Source organism: Eleutherodactylus coqui, chromosome 5, assembly GCF_035609145.1.
Source record: "Eleutherodactylus coqui strain aEleCoq1 chromosome 5, aEleCoq1.hap1, whole genome shotgun sequence".
In the NCBI taxonomy this organism is placed as follows: Eukaryota; Metazoa; Chordata; class Amphibia; order Anura; family Eleutherodactylidae; genus Eleutherodactylus; species Eleutherodactylus coqui.
Window position 1 is genome coordinate 171254038 of NC_089841.1, and position 17035 is coordinate 171271072.

Here is a 17035-nt window from a genome sequence, read left to right on the forward strand (position 1 = left end):
GTAGAAACTTCAGTTACAGAAAATCAAAGTTTTATTCCCTAGTGGTAATAATTAATACATCTTACATGTAAGTTGCAAAATATTACCAATCCATGTAATAATTGTAGAGTATCAAAGTATATAACTTAAAACATTAGCTTTTCTATATTTGTTATTGAAAGATGAAAGGTGTGATTGTTCTCAGTAAGAGATACCAAGTAAACTTGTAGATATTTAATGGCTAACCTTTTAATGTCTAACAAAAATACATGATATAGTGAGCTTTCGAACCTACTTGGGGTCCTTCCTCAACCATAATGCAACAGATCTAAAGACGTATTTATATAAAAACATATACACATGAAAGGTGAAATATGTGTTGCATACTGTGTATATAACTATATAGTGAAAAAGTTGGCCCTTGCAAAAGTAACTAAGGAGGGACAGATTATGATGAGGAAAACATTTTCTTCACTCGTGTTTTTATAAAGGAAAGTAAAATGTCATGCGAAATGGTCATAAAGTAAAATCTCCAAAGCAGGCCGTCTATGCCCCCGTGTTTTTTTTCTCAACATTTTGGGTCCTCATCCATGATGTCTGTAATAGACTATGGTATTTAATACAGAGTCATCCAGAAAACAAAAATAGGATTCTATGGATGACCTATGGTACAGTATGCCTATACAATAGCGTATGTTGGAGCCTTTAGTTGAATGTATACATCTGGAAATACTGCATTCCCGATATATACCTTTGTGATTCAAACAAAGCCTTACCTGTGTTCAGAGAAAATAGCAACTTTTTGGTTGCTTCCTCTTCTATCCCATGTCATTAACCTGAAGGACTATTTCACTAGCCGCATAAGAAATATAGTAGTTCATTGTAATGGTAGTAAGATTATGGCATATTAATTCAATGGAAGTTACAGTTAGCAAATCTTAATGGGATTTACTGTTAGTGGAATGTATTTCTTTGAAGGTGTGGCACTTTTAGTTAGAGCTATTATATTACTTTTTAAATTGGTGTTGATTTAGGTTCTGTTCAGATCACAAAACACAAGGTGGCAAAAGGAAGCTGCACATAATTAAAAGTTGAAAAGGGTAGGAGTAATGGGGCAAAGTATGGAAGAAAAATGGAAATAGAAGGGTAGTAGAACAGAAATATTCATAAAAGACATTACATTATACGGGAATGAAAGTGGGTGAAAAATTCATGAGCCTGAGAACACATAGGTAGCTTTCCAGAGAAAATAACCATTTCTAAAGGTGGTTTTACCCGGGAAAACTATTATCTTAATAGTCGCTCAAAATAGTCCATAGAGTATACTAACAACTGTAATTTGTGTGCTTTTACATAGGACAATTGTTGTTTACTTTGTTGTTCAATTTCATGATCACTAAACAAATTGTTGGGAGCATTTATACAGGCCAAAATATTGTTTGCCAACTATTTAGGGCATGTGCAGTTCCTTTATGGGTATGTATTTGAAAGTTGCATGAGACAAGAAGATCTAGTGCTATTGCTATAAACTGATGCCGCCAAGTAAGAAACTACTGCTCAAAGGCATATCTCCCATGTAACAGGCAGGTCCCCATTAGAACTGAATGATTGAAAAGGTATGAAAGTATGTATCCTGGTCTTTCTATTTCAAATGGACTAGTCTGAAACATCACTCTTTAAAGAGACAATGATACGGTCCTTTTTCTTGACCTGGCAAGCTTTATCCAGATGCTACCACAACGAATCAGGGATAGACTGAAAAATTGTTTCTTTTGTACATGCTGTTTTCAAGAACATCTGGGGTTGGGGGATTCGCCCCTTTAGGGACTTCTAAATGCTCAACTGGGGCTGGGAGGAGTTTCCCCATCTATCTACCGTTACTCCAGAATAAAGTCTAACAATTCAATCTTCTTTATTATTTTCGATAGAAACATACCAAGATGGATGTCTGGAAAGACAACCAGCACTGCTTCCCCTCCTTTTTTTACGGGAGGGAGGCGCACATTAACTTTGTGACTATAGCAGGTCTGGCTTACTATTCGTTGTTTTTCTTGCTTTTTACTTAATTTAAGTTTTTCCAAGACTGCATCTGAGTCTAATCCTAATTCTGAAATGTCTACAGATATCTTTATCATATCATCCAACTAACAGCGCAAACTAAACAACAAGCGCGGATGAATGGACCCTATCTACTACAATAATTTTGTAGAGACAATTATCTTAATTTCACATATTGTGTTTTGATGTATGTTTTGGAAAAGTTTAATAAAAACATTAGAAAGAAAAAAAAAGAAAGTATGTATCCTTTCAGGTAATAAGACCAATAGTTAAACGAGTGTTTACTGTAGTAGGCACTGCATTGTAGTGTTCAGAACTGTATCTGAATTATGCAATGATACGAGTAGTACAAGTGCCCTCCATTGGAATGAAGAATGCAATTTTGTGTGTTTAGTAAAGTTTTAATTTACTGTACGAACCGCGTCTAGTCTCTATCTGTTCACTACTGTGCCCTCCACACATTCATCTGCATCTTACTGTGGGACAGAGAGCTAAGCAAGACTGAGCAAGTAGAATAATTACTGAGGTGGGCACAGAATAAAGACAGAAGGTTGCGCTATTCTAATACTAGTCCTGGAAAATCAGGGGATAGAAGCAATTTTTAAGTATGTTTTAATCCAAAAAATGTTTAATTATGGTCTGGACTTAACTAGAAACAGTACTTTTTGTAGAACAACCCCTTTAAAAGTAACATAGTAACATAGTTTGTGAGGCTGAATGAAGACAATGTCCATCTAGTCCAGCCTGTCTAGCCTCCTGTTTTGTTGATCAAGAGGAAGGCAAAAAAAACCAAGGCCAGAAGCCAATTAGCCCTTTTGGGGAAAAAATTCCTTCCCGACTCCCTAATGGCAATCAGACTGTTCCCTGGATCAACCCCTAATAGTTCCTACCTGCCTGTATACCCGGATTAACAAATAACCTTAGATTTATAGCCTATAATATCCTTCCTCTCCAGAAAGACATCAAGTCCCGTTTTAAACTCCTCTAAGGATTTTGCCATCACTACGTCCTCAGGTAGTTTTATTGAGCAACTAGGGTTGTGGCTATCAGTTCCTATTATTCTAGGACCAGTAGAACCATGAAGAGGAATGATGTTCCCGGAAATTTGGAATAGAAATTCTGGTCTTTTTGGTGATAAAAGTGAGTACGTGTAACCTGAACGTGTGTGTTGGTGGACATGTTCACTATTCTGACATTGGATTTAGCATCCATCCCCAACATAACTGTATAAAGAACTATTTTTGATGATGCAGAGACTATTTATTGTTAGTTCTTATGACATTTGAATATACACAGCTGTATGTCTTAATTATCTGACAAACCAATATTAGGGGTGTGTTATAGAGATCAGCGAACACCACAATGCTCGGGTGCTCATTACTCGAGCTAAACTTTTTGTAATGCTCAAGAGCTCATTTTGAGTAATGAACCCTATTGAAGTCAATGGGAGACTCAAGAATTTTTCAAGGTGACCCATACTCTACATAGGGGAGGGTGTGTGATCCCCCTGAAAATATCACAAAGTGATGGAAACATCACAAAAATGGATAGGGAACAGCAGGGGCAGCATGAATGGATGCATCTGAGGCTCTGAGGTTGCACTATTAAGCCAAATTGTGAGCAAGAGCCTGGTGGTCACCCCCCTAACAATTTAGTTAGGCCAGACCATAATCAGTAAGGCACATGCGCTGGCACATCTTAGCTAAGCACAACATTAGGTGGAACGAAGGCCAATCACCGCCTGCAGGTGACCTCACTGCCTCTTCTCCTGTGTTACATGCTGGCATTGCTGCTCAATACCCCCCAGGACGCAGGCACGAGCCTGCATCCAAAGCGTACTGAAATTTTTCCCAGCGCAGCGTCAAGCTGTCCCCATCCCAGACGGGGTAAGGCACCCCCTTCACCTACCCAGTAGTCCACAGTGTACTGAAATTTTTCCCAGCGCAGCGTTCAGCTGTCCTCATGCCACACAGTCGCTTGATAGCCATACTACACAATACATGTCTATTTATAAGTGCGCATTGAATGAGGAGGAACAGGAGACACACACTGCAGAGAGTTGGCAGGGCCTGGCAGCGACCCTCTTTGAAATTCTGGGCAATAGCCCACAATGCTGATGAGAATTGCTGATAAATTAACGTATGATCATAATTCCAATCCCGTGCCACCTCTGTCACAAAATATCATGAGCCACAAACGTGGGCATAAAGGGGACTCAGATGCCAGCACTTTTACACATCTCCACAATTCAACAACACATTCTAAAACAAACATTTTTTTTTTACCCAGAGTGCAGGTGAATCCCTGAACGATTTGTTTACCAAGAGTATAAGTGAACCCTTGAAAGATTTGTTTATTAAGAGTGTAGGTGAAACCCTGAAATATTTGTTTACTGAGAGCGCAGGTGAAACCCTGAAAGATTTGTTTACCAAGAGTATAGGTGAACCCCTAAAAGGATTTGTTTACCAAGAGTATAGGCGAACCCCTGAAAAATTTGTGTACCGAGAGCATAGGCAAACCCCTGAAAGATTTGTTTACCAAGAGTATAGGTGTACCCCTGAAATATCTGTTTACCCAGAGTGCAGGTGAAACCCTGAAATATTTTTTTAACAGAGCTCGTTTTTGCTTAATGGGATTCAGGTGGTGGTCCACCGACAGGCAAGCTACCGCCTGTCCCAGCCTCTGCCTCTCCCCGAGGGGCTTTCTAAACAGTGCCCCAGGGAAAGACAGCATGTACTATGAGAAAACTAGAGTGGTCAAACCAGGACAATTCATTATGTCTTGGTGTCAGATAGCTGGACACTGTGCTGGGATACATTTGTGGACTCTGCGGGCGTATGAAGCTGGAACCAACACGTTTACTAAACTCTAGTGGTGAACCTCTTCAAAATTGGGCGCGAGAACCTGGAGGCGGCCCTCAGAAAAAATTGTTTTGACAAAGACTGGAGGCAGCCCTCCGAAAAAAATAGTTTTTACAGAGCCTTTTAGCCCTCTGAAGAATTGGATGTTCAGCATGCTGACATGCTGGTTTAGAAGAAGGAGGAGGAAGATCAGAGAAGGATAGACCAAGCTACTTCTACCCTTTTTTGGGGTGATAGAGGGTTCATGGTTCTCCAGTTCCAGCTTAAAGATACTTTATGTTAAGCTGCTTTAAACCGGTGGAGAAGAGAAGTCTGGGGAAATCCAGGCTTTGTTCATATTAATAAGTGTAAGCATGTTGGTGCTGTTAGTTGACAAGCGGGTATGCTTATCCATGATAAACCCTCCAGCAGCACTAAACACCCTCTCTGATAACACGCTAGCGGCAGGGCAGGCCAGCACCTCCAAGGTGTACAGCGCAAGTTCATGCCACGTGTCCAGCTTTGACACCCAATAGTTGTATGGAGCAGAGGGATCACAGAGGATGTTGGTACGGTCGGCTATGTACTCCCTCACCATCTTTTTACACTGCTCCCCCCTACTCAGCCTAGACTGGGGAGTGGTGACACAATCTGGCTGGGGTGCCATAAAAATGGCAAAGGCCTTGGAGAGTGTTCCCTTGCCTGTGCTGGACATGCTGCCTTTTCCCTCATCTCCCCTGCTAGTTGGCCCACTGAACTACGTCCTCTACCGCTAGCATTGTCAGATGGGAAGTTTAGTATCAGCTTTTCCACCAGGACCTTGTGGTATTGCATCACTCTCGTACACCTTTCCTCTTCGGGAATGAGAGTGGAAAGGTTCTCCTTATACCGTTGGTAGAGAAGGGTGAACACCCAGTAATCCATGTTGGCCAAAATGCATCTAACGGAAGGGTCATGGGAAAGGCAGCTTAACACGATGTCAGCCATGTGTGCCAGAGTCCCAGTATGCAACACATTACTCTCCTCACTAGGAGGATGACTCTCAGTCTCCTCCTCCTCTTCAGCTCATACACGCTGAATAGATGTGAAGGAAGTAGCATGGGTAGCCTCTGCAGTGTGGGCAGCAGTCTCTTCCCCCTCCTCCACCTCCTCCTCCTCCAATATGCGCTGAGAAACAGACCTGATGGTGGTCTGGCTATCAAGCGCTGTATTGTCATCCCCCATTTCCTGTTCTATCCACAAAGCGTCAGCCTTAATGCTTAGCATCGACCTTCTCTGCAGGCAAAGCAGTGCGATAGTTACGCTGATAATTGGACATCGCCGCTCACCATTTGTGTTGACTCCTCAAAGTTTCCTAACACCTGACAGATGTCAGACATCCATGCCCACTCCTCTGTGAAGAAGTGCGGAGGCTGACTACCACTCTGACGGGCATGTTGCAGCTGGTATTCAACAATGGCTCTATGCTGCTCATAAACCCTGGCCAACATGTGCAAAGTTGAATTCCAGGGTGTGGGCACGTCACACAACAGTCGGTAAACTTGCAGCTGGAAGCACTGTTGCAGTGTCCTGAGGGTGGCAGCATCTGTGGTGGACTTTCTGAAATGTTCACACACATGACGTACCTTGCTGAGCAGCTCAGACAAATTGCAGTAGTTTTTAAGAAAGCGCTGAACCACCCGATTCAGGCATGGCACGTGTGTTAGTCTGCTAAGCTGCAGAGTTGCCACCAGGTTAGGCCCATTGTCACACACGACCATGCCTGGTTGGAGGTTAAGCGGCGAAAGCCACAGATCTGTCTGCTTCGTCAAACCCTGTAACAGCTCTTGGGCAGTGTGCTTCTTGTCACCTAAGCTCAGGAGTTTCAGCACAGCCTGCTGACGCTCCCCCACTGCAGTACTGCAGTGCCTCAAGCTATCAAATGAAGGCGACGTGCTCACAGATGGTAATTGAGAGGTGGAGGAGGGGGAGGGGGAGTTGGAGGAGCTGGCATAATAAGCCAAAGAAACCATGACTGAGGTAGGACCCGCAATCCTCGGTGTGGGTAGCAGTCTTCTTACCAACCCAGGTCAGGTCAGTCACCTCATCATCCACCAGCTCTTCCTATAAATCCTCAGTCTGCTCCTCCCTCAGACTTACTGCCCTAACAACAACCTCACTGATAGAAAACTGTGTCTCATCATCATCATCATCATCAACAAATACTTTTTGAGACACTACTTGGAAGTCCCCACCCTCATCACCCTGAGACTGTGAAAGGTCCAAATTTTGGGCATCGGTCATGACAAACTCCTCAGGTGGCTCATGAACCGTTTTTTGCGACTCAGGGAAGGGACCTTAGAACAGTTCCTGTGAGTATGCCTGTTCTGAATCTCTCTTTTTCCTGGAGTGACCAGGCTGGGAGGAAGGAGGATCAGCATCAGGATTCACAGGTCCAGTCCCTTGGCTAGAGTGAGTGGACTGTGTGGAAGACTGGGTGGTGGATAAATTACTGTATGCGTTATCCACTAGCCACATCATGACCTGATTGCACTGTTGTGTTTTTAATAATGGTGTACCACGTAGACCTGCTAACTGTGAGATGAAGCTAGGGAGCGTAAATACGCGGCGTTCTACTTCTCCCTCAGCAGCAGGCACTGTTTCACCCCGCCCAGGACCTCTGACTCTGCCCACACCCTCATTTGGACGCCCACGTCCACATCCTCATCCTCGACCCTTACCCCTAGTTTTGATCATGTTGTATAATGCACTGTCAAAATGCTACACAAACTGCGAGGTATTTTGCGTATGCTTTAAGCCAAAAATAGACAGTGTAAAATGAGTACAGTCTTGTTATATAATGTGGATCGACAGGACACACACAGGGGTATTTTGCATACATTTTAGCAAAAAATAGACAGTGTAAAATGAGTACAGTCTTGTTATATAGTGCGGGTTGACAGGACGCAGACTAAAGATATTTTACGTACGCTTTAAGCGAAAAATAGACAGTGTAAAATGCGTACAGTCTTGTTATATAGTGCAGATTGAGAGGACACAGACTTAGGGTATTTTACTACGCTTTAGGCCAAAAATAGACAGTGTAAAATTGGTACAGTCTTGTTATATAGTGTGGGTTGACAGGACACAGACTAGGGGTATTTTACGTTCGCTTTAAACAAAAAATAGACAGTGTAAAATGAGTACAGTCTTGTAGTGCGGGTTGACAGGACACAGACTAAGGGTATTTTATGTACACTTTAAGCCAAAAATAGACAGTGTAAAATGTGTACAGTCTTGTTATATAGTGTGGATCGAGAGGACACAAACTAGGTGTATTATACTACGCTTTAAGCCAAAAATAGACAGTGTAAAATGTGTACAGTCTTGTTATATAGTGCGGATCAAGAGGACACAGACTAAGGGTATTTACGTATGCTTTAAGCCAAAAATAGACAGTGTAAAATAAGTACAGTCTTGTTATATAGTGGGCATCGACAGGACACATACAGGGATATTTTGCATACACTTTAGCAAAAAATAGACAGTGTAAAATTACTACAGTTATTTAGTGCGGATTGACAGAACACATACTAATGGCTCGGTCACACGGGCGTTTTTTGGTCCGATCTGCAGACACGCTTGCGATCTGCAGATATATAGACCCAATGCATCCCAATGGGAGCAGGCACATGTCCGTTTTTTATGCAAATGTGCGATAAATTATAGGACTCAACAATTCGCAGAACGCGCCTATCTGCGTTCTGCGAATCGTTGTGTTCTATATATGCGCTCAATGGGGCCGGCGGCAGCAGCGCCGACCCCATTGAGAACATATATGTGGCAGAGAAGAACGATGTTCGCCCATTGAATTCAATGGAGCCGGCAATACAGCCGGCTCCATTGAAAGCAATGGGCTGCCAGCAAACGCTGTATGAATTTTCGGGGAAGGGCTTAAAAGATAAGCCCTTCCCTGAAAAGCATCCTGCAAATGTGTAAAAATAAAAAAAAAGTATACTCACCATTTGCTGCAGCCGGAGTTCAGCCGCGTCCGGCCCGCAGTTCTCCTGAACTGCTCTCTGTAGTAATCAGCAGGCGGGGATTTAAAATCCCCGCCTGCTGAATGGACTGCCTCTGATTGGTCACAGCCCTCACCAATCAGAGGCAGCTCTCACTCACCCATTCATGAATTCATGAATGGGTGAGTGAGAGCTGTCTCTGATTGGCTGAGCGCAGGGACCAATCAAAGGCAGCTCTCAGCTATGGAATGACAGCTGAGAGCTGCCTCTGATTGGTCCCTGCGCTCAGCCAATCAGAGGCAGCTCTCACTCACCCATTCATGAATTCATGAATGGGTGCGTGAGAGCTGCCTCTGATTGGTGAGGGCTGTGACCAACCAGAGGCAGCCCATTCAGCAGGCGGGGATTTTAAACCCCCGCCTACTGAATACTACAGAGAGCAGTTCAGGAGAACTGCTGGCCGGACGCGGTTGAACTCCGGCTGCAGAAAAAAGGTGAGTATACTTTTTTTTTTTATTTTTACACATTTGCAGGATGCTATTCAGGGAAGGGCTTATATTTTAAGCCCTTCCCCGAAAATTCATACAGCGCTTGCCGGCAGCCCATTGCTTTCAATGGAGCCGGCTGTATTGCCGGCTCCATTGAATTCAACGGGCGAACATCGTTCTCCTCTGCCACAGCTGTGCCACAGCTGTGCCTCAGCTGTGGCAGAGGATAGCAGGCAGTGCTCCTTTGATCGGGCCCTTTCGCTGAAAACGCTGCTAGGTGCAGATTTTTCAGCAAATCGTCAGCCCTGGTCACACAATTTGTGGATGCGCATCCGTTATGCGATCCAGAAATCGCGGGAAAAAACGCTCGTGTGACTTAGGCCTCAGGGTATTTTATGTACGCTTAAAACAAAAAATAGACAATGTAAAATAAGTACAGTCTTGTTATATAGTGCAGATGGACAGGATACACACTAATGGTATTTTGCATACACTTTAGCAAAAAATAGACAGTGTAAAATGAGTACAGTCTTGTTATATAGTGCGAATGGACAGGACACACTTGGGTCTATTATGCAAATGCTTTAAGCCAAAAACAAATTTAAAAAATGAAAAATAAGAGGAGCTTTGTTAGTTCCTATATAGTCTGTGTACACCAGTAGCAGTATACTGTATAGAACCAGTAACAGTATGCAGTATACAGCTGGGATGCTTGTGAATGCTTTGTGCACACTACTGGTGCCAGGCAGCCAAACTGATGATGCACAAAAGTGGAGTTGTAATTCTAAAAAGGACTGTTGGGTTCTTTTAAGATGCATCCCTGCCTAAACACTCCTTCTAACCTACACTAACACTCTCCCTCATTCACAGCAGCTCTGTCCCTCAGCTAATCCAGCTTGCGTGTGAGGCGAGCATCAGGTGACCTGTGTTTTTATGATCCTAGGTCACCTGATCCGGCCATCTTATCACTGCTATAGACATACACAGGGTTGGCACATCATAGCAAGAGGTGCCAAAGCCTTCCCTGCATGTTCATTGGCTAAAAAAGCTGCTAAATATGTGAGGAGGAGAGGGTGAAATTTTCTCGAACACAGCGTGGTGCTTGCTCGAGTAACGAATACTTTTGACTATGCTAATGCTGGAACAAGCATCAAGCTCGAACGAGCATACTCGCTAATCTCTAGTGTGTTATTTATATGTGCACTTCTTTTGTGTAATATTGAGCTTGAAAGAGCCAGACAACCTTGCCGTAATGTTGCACTTTGCATTGGGCATTTGAAATAAAACAGCTTCATGGAAGTCCTGGTGGTTACCCTCGCGATGCTGTGACCTGTCGCTTTGATTTCAAAAGCTACATTTTAAGCTGTTCTAAAATCTAAGTAGTGGGGAAAAATAGATGAAGCTTCATCAAAGCACCACAAACGATTTTCACCTAAATGCATTGCAAAGTTTGAACAGACAAAAAAAAATACAATAAAGAAATGAATCAAAGTTACATTACAATTATAAGAACATAAAGGACCACATTTCCAGGTTCATGTGGTAAAAGTTTTCTTAGATTTTGTCATTCACCTAACATTATGACATTCGTTATCCTGTGCTGTAAAAAGTATTTCACACATTTCATCATGTATTTCACATATCATATGAAACCACTAGTAAAGTTTTAATGAGTCTAAAGGGAATATGAAACAATTCACATTTAAGCAGCATCATTACAGTAAAACTTTATTAATTCATTTAACTCATTTAACACCTTATAATTATACATGTAAAGTTTCATTTGTCTAAAGGATGTATTGGGAATGTAAAGAGTGTAGAGTTTTGTACAATGAAGTTGGTTGGTTAGTTAAGTACTAAGTTAATTTCTACTCACAAGATTTTAAATTTTATAGCATTTTATTTTTGTGAAATTGAATGGAACCCAGATATATAAGGGCGAGCACCCACTGGCGTTTTTTTACCTGCGTTTTGCGTTTTGCGTTTTTCCTGCACAGGCATAGAGATAACATGTGTTCCTGTCCACTGGCGTTTTTTTTGCGTTGCGTTTGCGTTTTTAACATAGGAACTGTCAGTTGCATATGTGTCCTTATTTTTCCTTAATGCACCCATGAAAGTCAATGGAAATTAATGGAAAAGCCGCGAAAAACGCCGCGAAAAACACGCGGAAAACGCAAACGCCAGTGGGTGCTCGCCCTAATCAAGGTATATTTTTATTATTAATAACCAGTTTGTTACTTAAATTGGTTATCCTTTGTTTAATTTAAAACTACAAATGTGAAAAACTATGTAAAAAGAAGCAGCACTCAACTGTTCTCCGATACAGCACTGCAGTATCTGTAGTTGTACTAGTCTTTCTTTACATGCGAACAGCATGTGACCGTTGCAGACAGTCAATCAGTGGCCGCAACAGTCATATGCACTTACTACTGGCATCATAGCTCAGCAATAGTAGCAATGAAGCAATGGTGCCACAAATTCATCCACTGATTAGCTGCAGCTTTCAACAGCATTACAAAATATCACTGCTGCACATGCTCAGAGCATCTGTAATGGATTGCTGGGGAAGATACATATTCTATCTGAGGGCTCAGTCACATGGGCGTTTTTACATGCATTTTTCTGCGCGTCAAAAAATTTGCACTTGATAGAACTAATGCTTTTCAATGGCAGCGGTCACATGTGCGAATTTGACATGCGGAAAAACGCCTGCAGTGAAAACTATAGCACACCGGTTCGCAGAACGCATGTAACTGTGGCAAACCGGTGTTCTATGTATGTGAAACCCCTGGATCCTTTCAGGGGTTTCACCTTGCGCTCAATGGGGCTGACCCTATTGAGAACATATACTGAAGATCGCGATCCTCTGCCACAGCTGTCACAGCTGTGCCACAGCTGTGGCAGAGGAGCACGAAAAATGAATTCATGAATGAGTGAGTGCTGTCTCTGAATGGCTGAGTGCAGTGACCAATCAGAGGCAACTCTCAGCTGTCATTGAATAGCTGAGAGCTGCCTCAGATTGGTCATAGTGCTCAGCCAATCAAAGGCAGCCCATTTCCCGCCTGCTGAATACTACTCAGAGCAGTGCAGGAGAAGAGCCGGCTGGACGCGACTGAGCCCAGGCAGCTGCAAAAAGGGGAGTATAGATTTTTTTTACACATTTTTCGATTGATTTTCAGGGAAGGGCTTATATTTGAAGCCCTTCCCTGAAAATCACTGCAGCGCTTGCCCATGAAATAAAGGGTTTATGGACATTATATAAGAGTTGAGGTATGTAGTTAAGCAAAGGCAAATAATTATTGGTGAATGAATATGAGCTAGGGCTTGTTAAATGAATACCTAGATAAGGTATGGAATGGTTATTCCATATATACAGAAAGGAATTAATTATATGTTGCCTAGGAAAAAAAGAAGGCATACGACCAAGTTCAGCAGGTTTATTAAGATTCAGGAAGCGGTGGTTTCCATCGGGAGCCTGTCTCTGTGGGACAAAACCTATTTGATCTGCAGCAACCAGCATTGGTAAAATAGAAAAGAGTCGGATGCTGAAGATCTTAGCATATATTTTTTCACCATTATTCAATAGGGAAAATAGGGCGATAATTGAGGAAAAGAACCCTTATCCATTGCCTCATTAATAACCATCACCAGGTAGAGGGCCAGAAGAGAAGATTAGTTTTTATAATGACCATTAGAGGAGCCATCTGGGCCCAGAGATTTGAGAAGTTTTAACATTTTAATGGCTTCTAGAACAACAGACCTAGAGATCAATGTAGAAAAAGAGGCTAAATGTTCGAGGGACAGGCACGGGGGGTTAATGTTTTGGAGAAAGTTTGAAATTTCTTTCAATTGGGATTATATTGGGAAGTAACATAAGGGAAATGCATTAACAATTTCTTATGGATGAATAATGCCCACCAAAATCTAAAAGATATTTAATCTTTTTCTTAGATTTAAAACTTTAAAAGTTCATTGCCCAATAGTCCCCCAGTATGGTTATTATGTGCATAAAATTCCATATTCATTGTCAATTGACTCTGAAGCCTGGCCTGCAACCTAAGTATCTCTTCCATTCTTTGACGTGTGGGATTAAAATTATTTAGTGAGTCTACGGTATTATTTCAAGAAGTCAAGGAAGTTAGTTTTTCTCTCCCCCCCACTTCCTATTTTTAGTCCTAGAATAGCATTTTGTTAATATACCTCTCATATAGGCTTTGTGAGCATTCCACACTGAGAAAACACTAGAAACTGACTGAGAGTTTATGGTAAAAGAACATTTTTAATTCGATTCTCAATTTAAATTCGTGTTCTGGGTGGAAAAGAATATGTTCATTAAGTCTCTAAGGTAAGGAGAATAGGGAAACTTCTCGTACAGTGATAAAGACACTGGGCGTGATCTGACAAAGTAATGGGTCCTATCTCAAACCATGTAACTTCCCTCAATCCTCTGGCATCCAAGAGAAACAAATCAATTTTTGAATAGAAAGAGTGAGGCAGGGATAAAAAGGTATAGTCTCTCTCAGAGCCATAAAGACTCCAAACATCAAATAGTTCCTCTCTCTGCAAAAAAAGACCTAAAAGATCTACGTCCAAGTCCTGCTGAGAAAATGATAAAGAATGATTCATTGCAATTCATACTCCCTTTTTTTCCTATTAGGGTTTGAACCAAAGAAAAGATATCGTAATTTAAGATGAGAGCATTAAGGGTGTTTATTAGAGATGAGCGAGCATACTCGTCCGAGCTTGATGCTCGTTCGAATATTAGGGTGCTCGAGATGCTCGTTACTCGAGATGAGCACCACGCGGTACTCGTCTCGATTAAACGAGCACTGACCATTGAATTCAATGGAGCCGGCAATACAGCCGGCTCCATTGAAAGCAATGGGCTGCCGGCGAGCGCGGGATGAATTTTCAGGAAGGGCTTAAAAATATAAGCCCTTCCCTGAAATTCATCCAGAAATGTGTAAAAACAAAAAAATATATACTCACCCGGTCCCGGCAGACGGAGTTCTGGGTGTAGTAATGGGTGTGAGTAAGAGCTGCCTCTGATTGGTCAGGCTGTGACCAATCAGAGGCAGCTCATTCAGCAGGCGGGGATTTTAATTCCCTGGCTGCTGAATACTACAGAGAGCAGTTCAGGAGAACTGCCGCCGGCCGCGGCTGAACTCCGTCTGTCGGGACCGGGTGAGTATATTTTTTTTTTGTTTTTACACATTCCTGGATGAATTTCAGGGAAGGGCTTATATTTTTAAGCCCTTCCCAAAAATTCATCCCGCGCTCGCCGGCAGCCCATTGCTTTCAATGGAGCCGGCTGTATTGTCGGCTCCATTGAATTCAATGGGCTAACATCGTTCTTCTCTCCCACAGCTGTTACAGCTGTGGCAGAGGAGATCGATCTTTATGCTGACAGTGCGGGGGGGGGGGGGGTCTCACTCTTGCCGCTATTGTGGCTGAATAGTGGGACCTGGGATCCTGAAATGCAGCCCAGCATGTTGCCCCTCACCTGCCCTATCTGTTTCTGTGTCGTTCCCATCACTTTCTTGAATTTCCCAGATTTTCACAAATGAAAACCTTAGCGAGCATCGGCGATATACAAAAATGCTCGAGTCGCCCATTGACTTCAATGGGGTTCGTTACTCGAAAAGAACCCTCGAGCATCGCGGGAAGTTCGACTCGAGTAACGAGCACCCGAGCATTTTGGTGCTTGCTCATCTCTATTGTTTATCTTTTATAAAAGGTGTTTTTTGAGCAAAGAATATGTCAATGTGTAACCTGAGGGTCTCATGCCATAGCAAACTATGTTTAAATGGACTGTTCAAGTCCTTAACATTTAAAGAAGAAATAGTAATAGGCATGATGTATAAATAAACAAAAAAAGCTGCGCTGGCTTCATGGTGGACAGAGATTGGTGAACACTTAGCATAAATAAAGACCTCTTAATAATATAGCAAAAACAAAAGTATTAGAACAAATAAAAAAACTGAAAAACAATATCATAGTGTGCACTTAGTGCCAATTGCACTAAAGGTGAATAATATGTTGGGCGTATTACCATCATGAATAGCTCCATAATGCAAATAAAGTATTAAAGTAAGAAAAGATTTAAAAAGTACAAAAATATAACATTATCATTAACGTACTTATCAGTTAGGTATGATGACCACCCTTGCCAGGGTGTGAAAAAGCAGAAGTAGGCATTGGGTAAAATCACCAGAGTATACAAATTCCGGAATCCCAGGGAATTTTAGGTTTCTTTAGGAGCTATCTTCAAGGTCTATAACTTTTTTGTGTAGATGGGGACCTCTTCTTCCAAGACATTGTGATCATCTACCAACTCATTGTGGGCAGTGGAAAATGTGCCCTTTTTTTCCAACATGGGCTGTATGTGTGACAAGATGGTCAATATTGGATTGAATTTGATCAGAACTTTTTTGCATATCTTGAGAATTGTCCTTTTGTAGAGACAAAGTCAGCTCCTACAATGTATTGGTGTTTAAAGGATTATCCATACCTGGGTATAAAAGTAAATTACAAGAGAGGTCCTCCATGTTTAAATCATCTTAAAAGAGCTGTAGGGGAACATGATGAGAACATTGTTCTTCCTCTTGGCAAGTCACTTGTTAGACCACATATGGAATATTGTGTGCAGTTTTGGACACTGGTACTCAAGAAGGACATATCAGAGCTTGAGCGGTTACAAAGGCGGGCAACTAAAGTAATAAATGGAATTGGCAGACTAAAATGTCCAGAGAGGTTATCAAAATAGGGATTATTTAGTTTAGAAAAAAGACAACTGAGGGGCAACCTAATAACAGAGTTCACTTCTATGATCTGTTTATACCCAGGACTATCCACAAAAAAAAGAAAAGCTGCAGCACTCGCCTTCTTAACACGCTGCTGTGTTGGATGCACGCCCTGCCAGGACTGGATTCAAATCCAACTGTCATTCCAGGAAAAAGCAATGATGCAGGACAGCAATTTCTGGTGCAAAAAATGTATTGTAACATCCAAAGATGTATCTTTTTTGGCTCACATATCGTTAAAAAATGGTGACGTTTCGGCTACCCACTGTAGCCTTTGTCAAGCTATACCCAGGACAGTGACTGTAAGAAGGGGCATCCCCTGCGTCTATAGGAAAGAAGGTTTCTACACCAAAATTGAAGGGTTTTATTTTACTATAAGAGCAGTGAGACTATGGAACTCTCTGCCTGAGGATGTGGGGATGGCAAATTCAATAAAAGAGTACAATAGGGGCCTGGACATCTTTCTTGAGTGATACAATATTATATGATATAATCATTAATAACTTCAAAATAGTTGTTGATCCAGGGATTATTTTGATTGCCAGACTGGAGTCAGGAAAGAATTTTTCCTCTTAAATGGGGAAAATTGGCTTCTACCTCATTGGGGGTTTATTTTTGCCTTCCTGTGCATCAACATTGGTGGGTAAAAGGTTGAACTGGATGGACATATGTCTTTTTCTGGCCTTACATACTGTGTTTCTATATGTATCCATGTTCTATAGTACTGTAAATAGAATGCATTATTGGGGTGTGGCTAAGCCAGCAAGGAGAGCAGTCACAGGGAGAAGGAGCTCCTCTGACATAGCAGGAAAAAAGTCTAAAAAAACAGATATTTGCCCATTTCCCAGACCTCCACTTCTGTAGACTAA